The 12,072-nt window shown below is 52.2% G+C and overlaps 1 pseudogene; it reads right to left on the reverse strand.

Moving 5' to 3' along the window:
• LOC115385548 (germ cell-specific gene 1-like protein) overlaps window positions 1–12,072 on the reverse strand; it is a 31,041-nt pseudogene that overhangs the window by 2,564 nt on the left and 16,405 nt on the right.

Below are 12,072 nucleotides of genomic sequence, written 5' to 3' on the forward strand. Positions count from 1 at the left end.
GTTTGCTGATTCAGTGAAAGGAAAACAAGAAAACAGTAACATTTAAGAGCTGATTCCCTCTGTTCTTTGTCCAGTCTTCATAGATGATGGAGCTAAACCTGTCCCAGAAGTTTGTCACCATCACAGGGCTGGTCCTGGTCCTGCCCCACTCCGGTGCAGATGCAGTGTGTTTTCTGTGGTGGGACTAAACAAGACCAAGACCAGGAACAGCTTGGCTCTGGTTGGAATCCTGGAGTCCTGGAGCCCTGCTTCAAGTGGGAGCCCTTCCCCTCCCCAGCATCTGGGCCTCAAAGACCACGACTCAGTACAAGAAGACTCAGAGCTTCAACATTTTGACTACAGCATCCTTTATCCACAACCTGAGACAGAGTAATGGGATTACAGTTTGCACATAGATAAACCAGCCTTACAGTACTACACTGCTAAATAATATTACATAGAAATTGAATAAGTTTTATTCCTTGCTCCTTTTCAGACCTTTTTTTGCTTGTATTCTGTTCTTTGTTTTTCAATTCATTTTTTAAATGTTTGAAATAAATTCCTTCTCTTATTCATGCAAATTACGTTTTGTTGTCTGTGGATTTGTTCTCTGCACACTGGAGTTGAGTGTAATCAAATGTAATTAAAAATAACTGCAGCGACAAGACTTTTCTCTGGTCTGTGTAATGTGATGTAATGAAATTACGCAACTGTTGTGTGTCAGATGTTTACTATTGAAACTGTGTTGGTGTAACATCACATCTGTCTGATAATGTACAAAGTCATAAAGTGTGGAGAGCCAGGGACCAGCCCTGGAGAGCCTGGGACCAGGCCCCGGAGAGCCTGGGACCAGGCCTGGAGAACGGGACACTGCCTGCAGGAGGACTGTAGAGGCTCAGACTTCACTGTCCAGAGAGGCTCCATTCACCACAGGTACATTTAGCTGAACTGAAGTGTGTGTTGTGACACACAGTGAAAGCCTTCCGATTCAACAGTCTATTATGATTACATTCTTTTTAAAGCTCCTTTTCACAATTAATGTTAATAAAAGCAGATGTGCAGCCCATGGTTTAGTCAGATAACACTGTCCACATAAAGAAAGTGATAAAACAATGTGGGTGATGTCAATAAGTATTAAATTAATCACAAGCAAACTTTGAAATAAAAATTACTGCGTAATAATAATTTTCATAATGTATTCCATTGCTGAGACTGACTGAGGACGCTAATATATATTTTAGTCTTCATTTGGCATGTTCTCCCTGTGTTGTAAACTGTTGTCTTGTCTGTCTCACCTGCTGATCGTCTGCCCGTCCTGCAGAGGGAGCTCTCCTCTGTTGCTCACACTGAGTTTTCTTCCATCATTCCTGGTTGAGTTTTCTTGGGAGTTTTATCTCAGTGAATGTGAGGGTATAAGGGCAGAGGATGTTGTTATGATGCTGTGTAAAGCGATTACAGACAAATTATTTGTAAAAATGGCTTTACAAATAAAATTACCTGGCTTTGTTTAACCATTTAGAGTTTAGCTTGATGGTATTTTTAATATAAGATGTTTAAATGATCATTTCTGTGTGAGATAATAGGATAAATTTATCTTTCTAAACTAGACAGACACACAGATCGTTTTTTAAGTATGGAATTTTGCTAAACTTTAAACGGACATACGCCTTAATAAAGTTTGTCCCAGTAGAGTTGCCGTAACGAGCTGTCTCGCCGTAAATCATGTCGTGATGATGAGGGCACATGCGCAGAAGCGTCTGGTACAGATCGTGTTCCGGGTACGGATCAGGTACTGACACAGGAGAACAGGAAGCAGGAGAACAGGAAGCAGCAGAACAGGAAGCAGCAGAACAGGAAGCAGCAGAACAATGACGTATAGAATGACCAGACGCTCACTGCCCCCTGAGAGGCGGCAGCTGACTTCCAGTCGTGGCAGGAACGGATTCTGAGTGGGATCCAGCACGGTGTGTGACGGAGTGTTTGGTGGTTTAGCGAGGTGCAGGAAACTTCTGTGTTGGAATCAAGTCACGATGCTTGAGATACGTTGAACAGCAGCCAGGAGACCCAGACCAGCACTGGAGGGTTCTTCAGGGACTGCAGCTGAGCCAGTTCTCCTGAGGAGAGCCAGTTAGCATGGCTCCACCCCCCTGCGCCTGTGTCTCACTCTGACCTGCTGACCTGCTGACAAGGCTGATTCTGTCATCAGGAATCTGTGTAAATGAAGTAGAATCTGTTCGAGGAGGTGAAGCAGGGTTTCCTGCAGGAAAAAAAGTTTGGCTGGGGGGAGCGTGTGGCATCGCTGCTAACGCTGCTAACGGCTAATGCTGCTAACGGCTAACACTGCTAACGGCTAACGCTGCTAACGTTGCGGTGTTCAACTGTCGGAGAGTTTTTTTTTAATTTATCTCCTCTGAAACAGAAGTCACAAAGACAAGTGTGTCCTGCGACTACAGAATGTGCAATTAATATGTCACTGTGTACATTTTTTCATTTACTGTGAATAAACTTTTAATGTTTATTGCAGTTACTGTGTTTCATGCTTTCATTTTTTCCATTTCTTGTCTTTGTTTGGCTGTTTCACTCAATCTGTTGTAATTATTCTAGAAATGAGTGTCCGTTGTATTCAATGGACCCCCGCTTAAATTGACTTCATTTTTTATTACACTACTTTATTTCTTACATTTTACTCTGAAAAACCTCTGTGTCTGTTAAGGTATTCAGTTCAGTTCAGTTCTTTATTGAGCATTAAAGCATTATTACATAAATACTCTGCATGTTCTGACTGCAAGAACTGCTCCTCCAGAAACTTTTTATCGCCATTTTTGTGGGAGGAAAAGAGCAACTGTTCCAAGGTCTGTGGGTCTGAGCAGCTGTGAAAGTCCAACTGAATCATCGGAATTGGAGAAAAATTGTTTAAAACATTAACTTTCTTATTTGGCATTGGTTCTGTTTTGGCAGAAACATTATTGATTTCAATCAGCAGTTAAGGGACCGTCTACAACTTACAAGACGCTGCAGCAGTGAAGACAAACGCCATGTCCAATAAATCTGATAGGAGACAAATGAAGGTTGTGGTGATTATGGTGACGCTGCAGTGAATCCCAGTGGTGGTATTACGTTGTTTTGTTAGTTTTTTTTTGTTAGTTTTTTTTTTTTTTTTTTGGTGTTTGTCTTCACTGTTGCAGCGTCTTGTAAGTTGTAGACGGTCCCTTAACCCCGCAGCAGGACCGGCTGCTTACAGAAATCAGTATTGTTTCTGATGCTTGATAGACACACACTTTTATTAAAAATGAGCTTGCAGCCTGTCGTCCAGCTCTCAGCGGCGGGATGCAGGCGCCCTTTGTGTCACTGACGTTTTGTTTCAGAGTTATTGAGACCGAAAGTCAATACCTGTCAACTACAAACATGCTTTGTTTTTTCCTGTCTGAGGGCTAAACAGTGCTGTGGTCGCCATGACAACGTGCCTAGGACAGAGATTTACTGTCTGCTAACAGTCAGAGCCATAACATTACACATAGTGTCCCATCAGTGACGACCAGCAGCCTCGAAGTCTGTATTTACCCAGGATTCCACAGCGCTCACAGCTTCTGCCACTACCGGGAGTCAGCGCCGATTTGCCATGGCGCCGCCGAGCAGCGAGCGGTCTAGTAATTCTGTACATCATTGAAGCAGAACAGGAAGCAGGAGAACAGGAAGCAGCAGAACAGGAAGCAGCAGAACAGGAAGCAGGAGAACAGGAAGCAGCAGAACAGGAAGCAGCAGAACAGGAAGTAGCCTCTCTGGCTTCAACCCTTCAAATTAAAGCTCGAAAGAAAAGATGAACCCGGCTCTCCACATCTCCCCGGGTTCTCCACCACCGCAGAACCACGTGGTTCCATCAGGTTCACACCAGGCTCACTCCTCCATCACTCTTCCATCACTCCCTCACTCCTCCCCACTCCTCCACCACTCCCTCACTCCTCCATCGCTCCTCACTCCTCTATCACTCCTCCATCACTCCTCCCTCACTGCGCCCTTACTCTTCCATCACTCCTCCTCCACACCTCCATCACTCCTCCCTCACTCCCCCATCACTCCTCCTCTCACTCTTCCATCACTCCCTCACTCCACTATCACTCTTCCATCACTCTCCATCACTCCTCCTCACTGCGCCCTTACTCTTCCATCACTCCTCCCCCACACCTCTATCACTCCTCCCTCACTCTTCCATCACTCCTCCATCATTCCTCCCTCACTCACTCCTCTGTCACTCTTCCATCATTCCTCCCTCACTCCTTACTCACTCCTCCATCACTCACCTACATCATTCATCCCTCACTCCTCTATCACTCCTCCCTCACTCCTCTATCACTCTTCCCTCACTTCTTCATCACTCCTCCGTCACTCTCCATCACTCCTTACTCACTCTTCCATCACTCCTCCATCATTCCTCCCTCACTCCTCTATCACTCTTACATCACTCCTCCATCACTCTTCCATCATTCCTCCCTCACTCCTCCATCCCTCCTCTATCACTCTTCCATCATTCCTCCCTCACTGCGCCCTCACTCCTAAATCACTCCTGACTCACTCCTCTATCACACCTCCATCACTCCTCCATCACTCCTCCATCACTCCTCTATCACTCCTCTATCACTCCCCATCACTCCTCCATCACTCCTCTATCACTCCTCCATCACTCCTCCATCACTCCTCCATCACTCCTCCATCACTCCTCCATCACTCCTCTATCACTCCTCCCACTCCGTAGCAGAGCAGCAGCCTCTCTGATCCGCAGCTGCTTTTCGTGGGATTAACTACAACAACGGGTGGGGGGGGGGGCGGTGGGGGGGGGGGCCGGTGGGGGAAGGAGGAGGGAGGGTTAAGGGTGGGGGAGGGTGGAGGGTGGAGGGTGGAGGTGGTCTGGCTCGACCCCAAACAGCAGCCTCTAATCCGATTAGTCCACAAACCAGCAAATCCTGAGAGCCGCTCTCCGCCGTGACCTGCTGCCCCGATGCTCCTCCCTCCGCCCAGACCGCCGCCCGCTGGGCCCCGCTGGGCCCCGCTGGGCCCCGCTGGGCCCCGCTGGACCCTGCTGGACCCTGCTGGGCCCTGCTGGACCCTGCTGGGCCCTGCTGGACCCCGCTGGGCCTCGCTGGGCCCCGCTGGGCCCCGCTGGACCCCGCTGGACCCTCCTGGGCCCCACCTAGTGCAGTCCCAGTCCAGTCATGGTCCAGTACTAGTCCAGAACTGGTCCAGAACTGGTCCAGGAAGAGAGGAGGAGGAAGAATTCCACACTCTGGTCTTACAGAGAAATCATACCTTCTCTGAAATGTCACCATGACAACTGAGGGTTCTGGAGGACTGGGGGGACTGGGAGGACGGGGAGCAGGGGGTTCTGGAGGGTTCTGGAGGACTGGGGGGACTGGGGGGACGGGGAGCAGGGGGGTTCTGGAGGGTTCTGGAGGACTGGGGGGACGGGGAGCTGCTCGGTGTCTGGAAATCTGGAAAAGAACACCATGACCTTCGACCTCCCAGCATGAGGAAATGGTCCCGTCTGAAGTTTTTTATTCCAGTTCTTCTTTTGGTCCAGGAGGATCAGATCAGGTTCTTCTCCAGAACATCTGATCCCCTCCGGACCAGGAATCATCTTGAACCCCTGGAACCCGGGTTTCCGGGGCTCCGGGTGGAGTCCCTGTCCGGGACCCGGTCCGGGACCCGGTCCGGGACCTGGTCCGGGACCTGGTCCGGGACGCGGTTCGGGACGCGGTTTGGCACCCTGTCCGGGGCCTGGTTCGGGACCCGGTCCGGGACCCGGTGCGGGACCCGGTGCGGGACGTGGCTCACCTGACAGGGCGGTGCACAGGGCGGCGAAGGCGCTGAGCTTGAGCCGGTTCATGAGGCTGAAGCAGGGACACTGCTCCAGGGTCATCAGGGCGCCGCCGGCGAACAGCAGCGCCAGGTACAGGCTCTCCGCCACGATGCAGAGCCACAGCACGCCTGGGGAGGGGGGGGGGGGGGGGGGGGGGTCAGCCGGGAGAGCCAACAGAACCTCCTGCACCGCGTCCTGATTAACGTTCAGTTCATTATAGTAAACATTACAACCCTGATAAAACCTGACCTTTAATCTTTAACCCTCCAAGCTTAGGGAGAAAACGAGACGGTTCAACATTTAACCAACACACACACACACACACACACACACACACACACACACACACACACACACACACACACACACACACACACAGTGCTGCTGGTGGCCCCCTACTGGCCGGCGCCGGCCTGGTTTCCTCTGCTCCACCGGTTGTTCCGCGGCAGACCATGGCGCCTTCTCAGCAGGAGGGTTCTGCTGTCTCAGCGCGGCGGCCGGGTGGGACACACACACACACACACACACACACACACGCTAACGAAAGTTACGAATGTCCCTACGGTTCTATTTCATCCCTACTGACCGCCAGAGGCGGAGCTTAAAGCGCTGGAATGACGAATGCCAACTTGGTCACGAGGAATCCAGAGACCAGTCCCACTGAGAAGCCTCTGCAGGGATCAGGACCAGCCGCAGTAGATGCGGAGGCACAGCGGCCAACCTGTAGGACCCGAAAAGGTGTCAGGCTTCGTCCCGACGGCGACAGCCCCTAGCTCGCCGTGGGGCGCCCCCTCCAGGGCGACCCACGGCGTGGACACCGCCCAGGTGGAGAGGCAACGCACTCTCGGACAGAGGCCGCCCTGCGGCCGGATAGGAACGGCAAATGGCATCCACAGCCCAGTGGGACAGGCGCTGCCTGGAACCAGGGCCTCCGTAGTGGACGGCAGGCCGGTCAGATGTCGGCACGTCCGCCGCAGCATCCACGCAGCGTCTCAGAGCTCCGACTGGACACAAGAGCTCCGCCAGGGCTGGGCGGGAATAGGTAATAAGGTAAACCGGAGGTGTCTTTCAGAAGCAACGGTATCAGTTTCAATTAGGGCTGCACGATTATGGCCAAAATGATAATCACGATTATTTTTGTCAATATTGCAATCACGATTATTCATTATGTTATGTAAAACATACCTTTTTATTGCACTTTTTTTTTTAAACAAACAAGTGTCGAATTGAAGATGTGCGTCTTCAGCACTTCAGCGAAGTCTGGTGTGCATGCGCACATAATTGAAGATGTTTTAATTAGAATCTAAACAACTATTTAGAACCATGTCAATGTTGTGAACGATCGCTTTCCCTTAGAAACGAACATATAGACGCGCCGACTGTGAGTTTTTACAAACGTTTGACCAGACCTCTGTTCTGAAAAGAGCCGGATTATGACTTTGGAACCTGAACGCCTCACAGCTGAGCGACCGTCACTTGCTGCATTCTAACCCCTGAGAGCAACACGATGATCACTGAACAACAAGATGAAGATAAAACAACAAGAGAACAGTAAACAGCCACGCTAAACCCAGAAATGAAGCCTACCAGAACAATGATTCCCTCTTTCTCTCCAAGCCGCTGCTACGCTGCTCACATCCTGAACTGTCCGTCAATAACAGCTTTTCCCGTTCAGTCCCAGATGCTCAGCGTTTACATCTTCTTTCCACCGGTACAGAAGTTGAGATGCGTTCCATCGACTGATGTTTGAGCATGAAGGAATCGTTCAAAGCCAGCTAGTTCATCGGTGGCTAACAGCTAAGCTAACAGCTGACTGAGACACCGCAGTGGCGTCCATCAGCAGCTACTTTTACGGAGTGTCCCTGAAGGCAGCAGGAGCTACACGGCTCAGGTCGCCCCTGGTGGTTGGCTGATTGTTGGATTAAAAAATGCTTGATTGACACGCAACAGAGCCCGTTTTTTCAATTTAAAATCGCGACAATCTAAATTTAATCGCAGCAGCCAAAATCGTGATCATGATCAAAATTCGATTAATTGTGCAGCCCTAGTTTCAATACCGTCATTGAAAAAAACTGCAATGCACTCATATAGAAGATAGGATTAAATATAAAATATAATTTATTCACTGCCTAAAAATGATTCTTTATCCAGCAGCACGTATATGTGGTTGAAGTTCAGTTTTACTTCCACAGTGGGTTAATTTTGGAGACTTTTGATTAAGTTTATGAACATGACGTCATCACGTGAGAGAGTGGGAGCGAGAGAGAGAGAGAGAGAGAGAGAGAGAGAGAGAGAGAGAGAGAGAGAGATGGCGAGTCACGCACCGAGTGACCTGGTCCCAAAGCAGACCAGGACTGCAGCGGACCGGCAGTATTTCGGTTCCAAGCTAATGAGAAGGGAGAGCGGAGTGCTGACCAGCAGTTTGTAAATGGTGCAATAAGAAGCTGACTGAATTTAACTGATGTGCGCGGCGCATTCTGCAGCTGCTCTGGATGTCAGGTTACGAGGGTGTACCCAAAAAAAACTGGAATTTGATTATAACTTTTTATTTCTGACATTTCAAAATAAAACATCACTGTCGCCTTCAAAATAGTCTCCATCCACATTAAGGCAGCGCTCCAGCCGTGTCTCCCACTTCACCAATGCGTCGTCAGACCCGTGCGTAAAAGTGCCGTTTTGTGCCGGCTGCGATTTTCTGTCACCTCCTCCACATCTGCAAACCGCTGTCCCTTCAGCTGCTTCTTCACCTGGGGAACAAGAAAAAGTCACTGGAGGCTTCATCTGGCGAATCAGGCGGATGGGAGAGGAGATTCATCTCATTCTTCTCCAGAAACTGCGTGAGGCGCAGCGCCGTGTCCGCTGGCGCTCTGTGGTGGTGGATCAACCGGCTCCACTCCGCCACAACGCTCTGCTTCCTCCTCACATCCTCACGGAGCGTCTGAGAACTTCGTGTAGTAGTCCTGATTTACAGTCTGACCTGGAGGGACAGACTCGCTGTGGACGCGACCCTGGACAGCCAAGAAGCAGCGCTCGTTGTTTTCACGGCTGAGCGGACCTGACGCGCCGACATCTGGCCCTTCTCAGACCCCCGGACCACTCATGGACCTGAGTCTTCCCCAGAGCATCATCCTTGTAGGCTTGCTGCAACAAGCAGAGTGTTTCTGCTGCTGTTTTCCCAGCAAAAAGCAGAATTTAATGTTTGCGCGCTGCTCTGGCTTTCCGGTTAATGTCGCCATTTTGGAAAAAAGCGCAGACCGCCGCTTACTGTTACTATAAATAGCGCCTGACAGGCGTCAGTGTTACTCTGGGAGCTCAGATTTTCCACAGATGTGCACGAGGCTTACCTGCAGCACATCTGACGGCCAGAAGTCAGAACTCAGTATTATTATTGTTTTCTGACCAAATTCCGGTTTTTCTGGGTACCCCCTCGTAGTTTAATTGTTTGTTGTATGTAAAGCTTTTTAGAAGCTGCTCTTTGTTGTTATTCAGAGTTGTTCAGGTTGTGATTTTCATTAATCGATGTGTTGCGGCGCATTCTGGACAGAACCTGCTGTGGATGGTTATGCTAATTGTTTGTTGTATTTGCACTTTTTAAGCTGTTGCTGATACAAGTTGTTGATCTTTTGCGCAGGAAGTTGCTGTTCTTTCATTATCAGTGTTTGGTGTTCAGGTTCTGGACGGTGCAGGGACCAGCCAGCAGGTTGGTGATGAGCCTCGACTTGTATTTTTTAATTAGTCACGGTAATACCGGATACCGGGGTAAAATGTGGAGACAGTATGACGATATCAAAATTTGGATACCGCCCTACCCTACCGCCCGCCCCATCCGGGCGCCACCGGAGGCATGCCGGGCGAATAGACAGAGCGCGTAGTTCCCCCACACGCTACGTGGTAACGGCCAGCATAAACGCCGTCTTACGTAACACCTACTGCAGCTCTGCTGCTGCCAGACGTGCAAAGGGAGGCTGCCACAAGCTCCCCAGCACCAGAGGTAGATCCGAGGCGGGTGCCCGCGGGCTCCGGGGGGGGCTCAGAGCCCCCCCCACCCCATACACCCCCAGGGTGGACGGGGACCTGGCTACGTTCAAAGACTGCCAAAGTCCAGGACCACGGGGACCGGGCAGGGCACCGGGTCCTCCTCATGGCCGTTGCACCACCGTGCAACCAACCTCCACCACTATCCTACAGCTGCCGGTAGAGGGCGCCCTAGCACCCGAGGCGGCTCGCCCGACAGGCTCCAAACAGCCGTTCAGCAGCGAGTCGGGCCCCTCAGTCGCCAGGCGCAAGACGGAGACGGCGAGGACGGGTGTCCCACCCGGCCGCCGCGCTGAGACAGCAGAACCCTCCTGCTCAGAAGGCGCCACGGTCTGCCGCGGAACAACCGGCGGAGCAGAGGAAACCAGGCCCGCGCCGGCCAGTAGGGGCCACCAGCAGCACTGTGTGTGTGTGTGTGTGTGTGTGTGTGTGGTGCCCCTCTGAAGCACCCTGATGGGCGTCGACCAAGGAGAGGGGCCGGCGGGAACGTCCCCCGAAGGACTTGTGGCCAAGAGAGCACGAGCGCCTCGTGGCCCAGAGGCCAGCGGCTCTCGGGGGGGTTAGGAGGAAAGTGGCCACCTCCTAAGCACCCCCCAGCGCACATCTCCCCCATGGAGGCACCACCCCCCTGGTGGAGGATTCCAACAGGAGAGGGAGTCCATCAGCGCGTTGAGGCCCCTGCAGGCACACGACCTGCAGGCCGGCCAGACAGGACGCCAACCGTCCACAACGCCATTGGGAGGCCTGCCACCACCAGACGGGCCTGCCCACGAAGCCCGGCCGATGCCACGCCCAGTAGGGGGATGGACCCCCCGCGCCACCGCGGCCAGGCTCGGTAGGACAAGACGGGGCCAGGCCAAGAAGGTGCAGCAAGGGAGCGCACGCCACCCGCACAGCCGATGCCACTTCATCACGTCAGCAAAGCAGCGGAGCCACATCCGGGACGGCACCTGCCGGGAATGAGGCAGGGGGGATACAGCTGAACCGACCCCACAGTGTCGGTCAGAGGGTCAGGAGAAAGGTCAGTGCAATACGCTGAAGAAGGGGGATACGCCGCCTACACAGCCGGCGCACGACGGCAAGGACAACAAGGGGCAGCTGCACTACACTCAGGGGAGGGAACGGTGGCACGGCAGTGCCCGGTCCCTCCTGCCCCCTCGCCAGAGGCGCCCTGCTCCAAAGCAGGCACCAATAAGCCGGAAGAACACAAGAGCGCATCCACTCAGCGCCCAAACCAACACTCATCGCGTGGCGACCGCCACCGCGGGGTCCTACCACAGGGGACAACACAGGCGGCCCATAACCGAGAGCCAGCCAACGCTAGTCCTCACACAATCAGCAAAGATCATGCCAACAAGCCAAGCGAGGCGCGCACGAACAGAGCTCCGTCCAGGAGGGGGACCGGCTCTCAGCAGCCCCCTCCTCCAGCCCCCACAGCAGCGCCATCCACCAGAGCGAGGGTGCAGCGCAAATCACCGGGCTAACAGCTCACAGAGCCGACCCAGGCGGAGTGCCTAGCAGCCGCCTGCACCGTCTGCCCGCCTCGCGGTGCCACCCGCCGGGAACGGTGGGTGCACGCAACAAGTCGATACCACAGCAGTGAGACAAGCTGGGGGAGGGGCGGACGCCGCCCGCACAGTGGACGCCGTGTGATCAAGAACATGAAAGCCAGCCGAGGGCGTACGTGAGAGAGGGGACAGCCGGGCAGCGACGCCGTACCCGGCCAGAAAACGGCAGCACACCAGAAGCAGAGGGAGGAGTGTGTCACCTGCACAGTCAGCCTCAATCACCGGCCAGCAAGCCGGCAGAGTCACACCCTCGCCAATGGTTCCACCACCAGGGGCGAGGCGGGGTGTGCACACAGCACCCAGAAGGCAACAGGACCACAACGATGCAGTAAGCTGAGGGAAGGCAGCCCACGCCGCCTGCACAGCAAACGCTAACCACCAGCCAGGGTAGGGGTGGGCGACATGGCAAAAATGTCATATCACGATTTTTTAAAATTAATATCACGATCACGATTTTATCACGATTCTTTTTATATTGATTTTTCTAGACTAATTTGCAAATTTGACCATTTTTTTCCCCAATGTTAAACACATAAAATGTATAAATGTATTTAAACATGTAAAACCCTAAAGAAAAAACAGACAATTTAAGCTAAAGAAACTGGCTTTAATTTAAATAGTACAGGTTTTTTTCTAATC

This window comes from Salarias fasciatus, unplaced genomic scaffold, assembly GCF_902148845.1.
Source record: "Salarias fasciatus unplaced genomic scaffold, fSalaFa1.1, whole genome shotgun sequence".
Lineage (NCBI taxonomy): Eukaryota > Metazoa > Chordata > Actinopteri > Blenniiformes > Blenniidae > Salarias > Salarias fasciatus.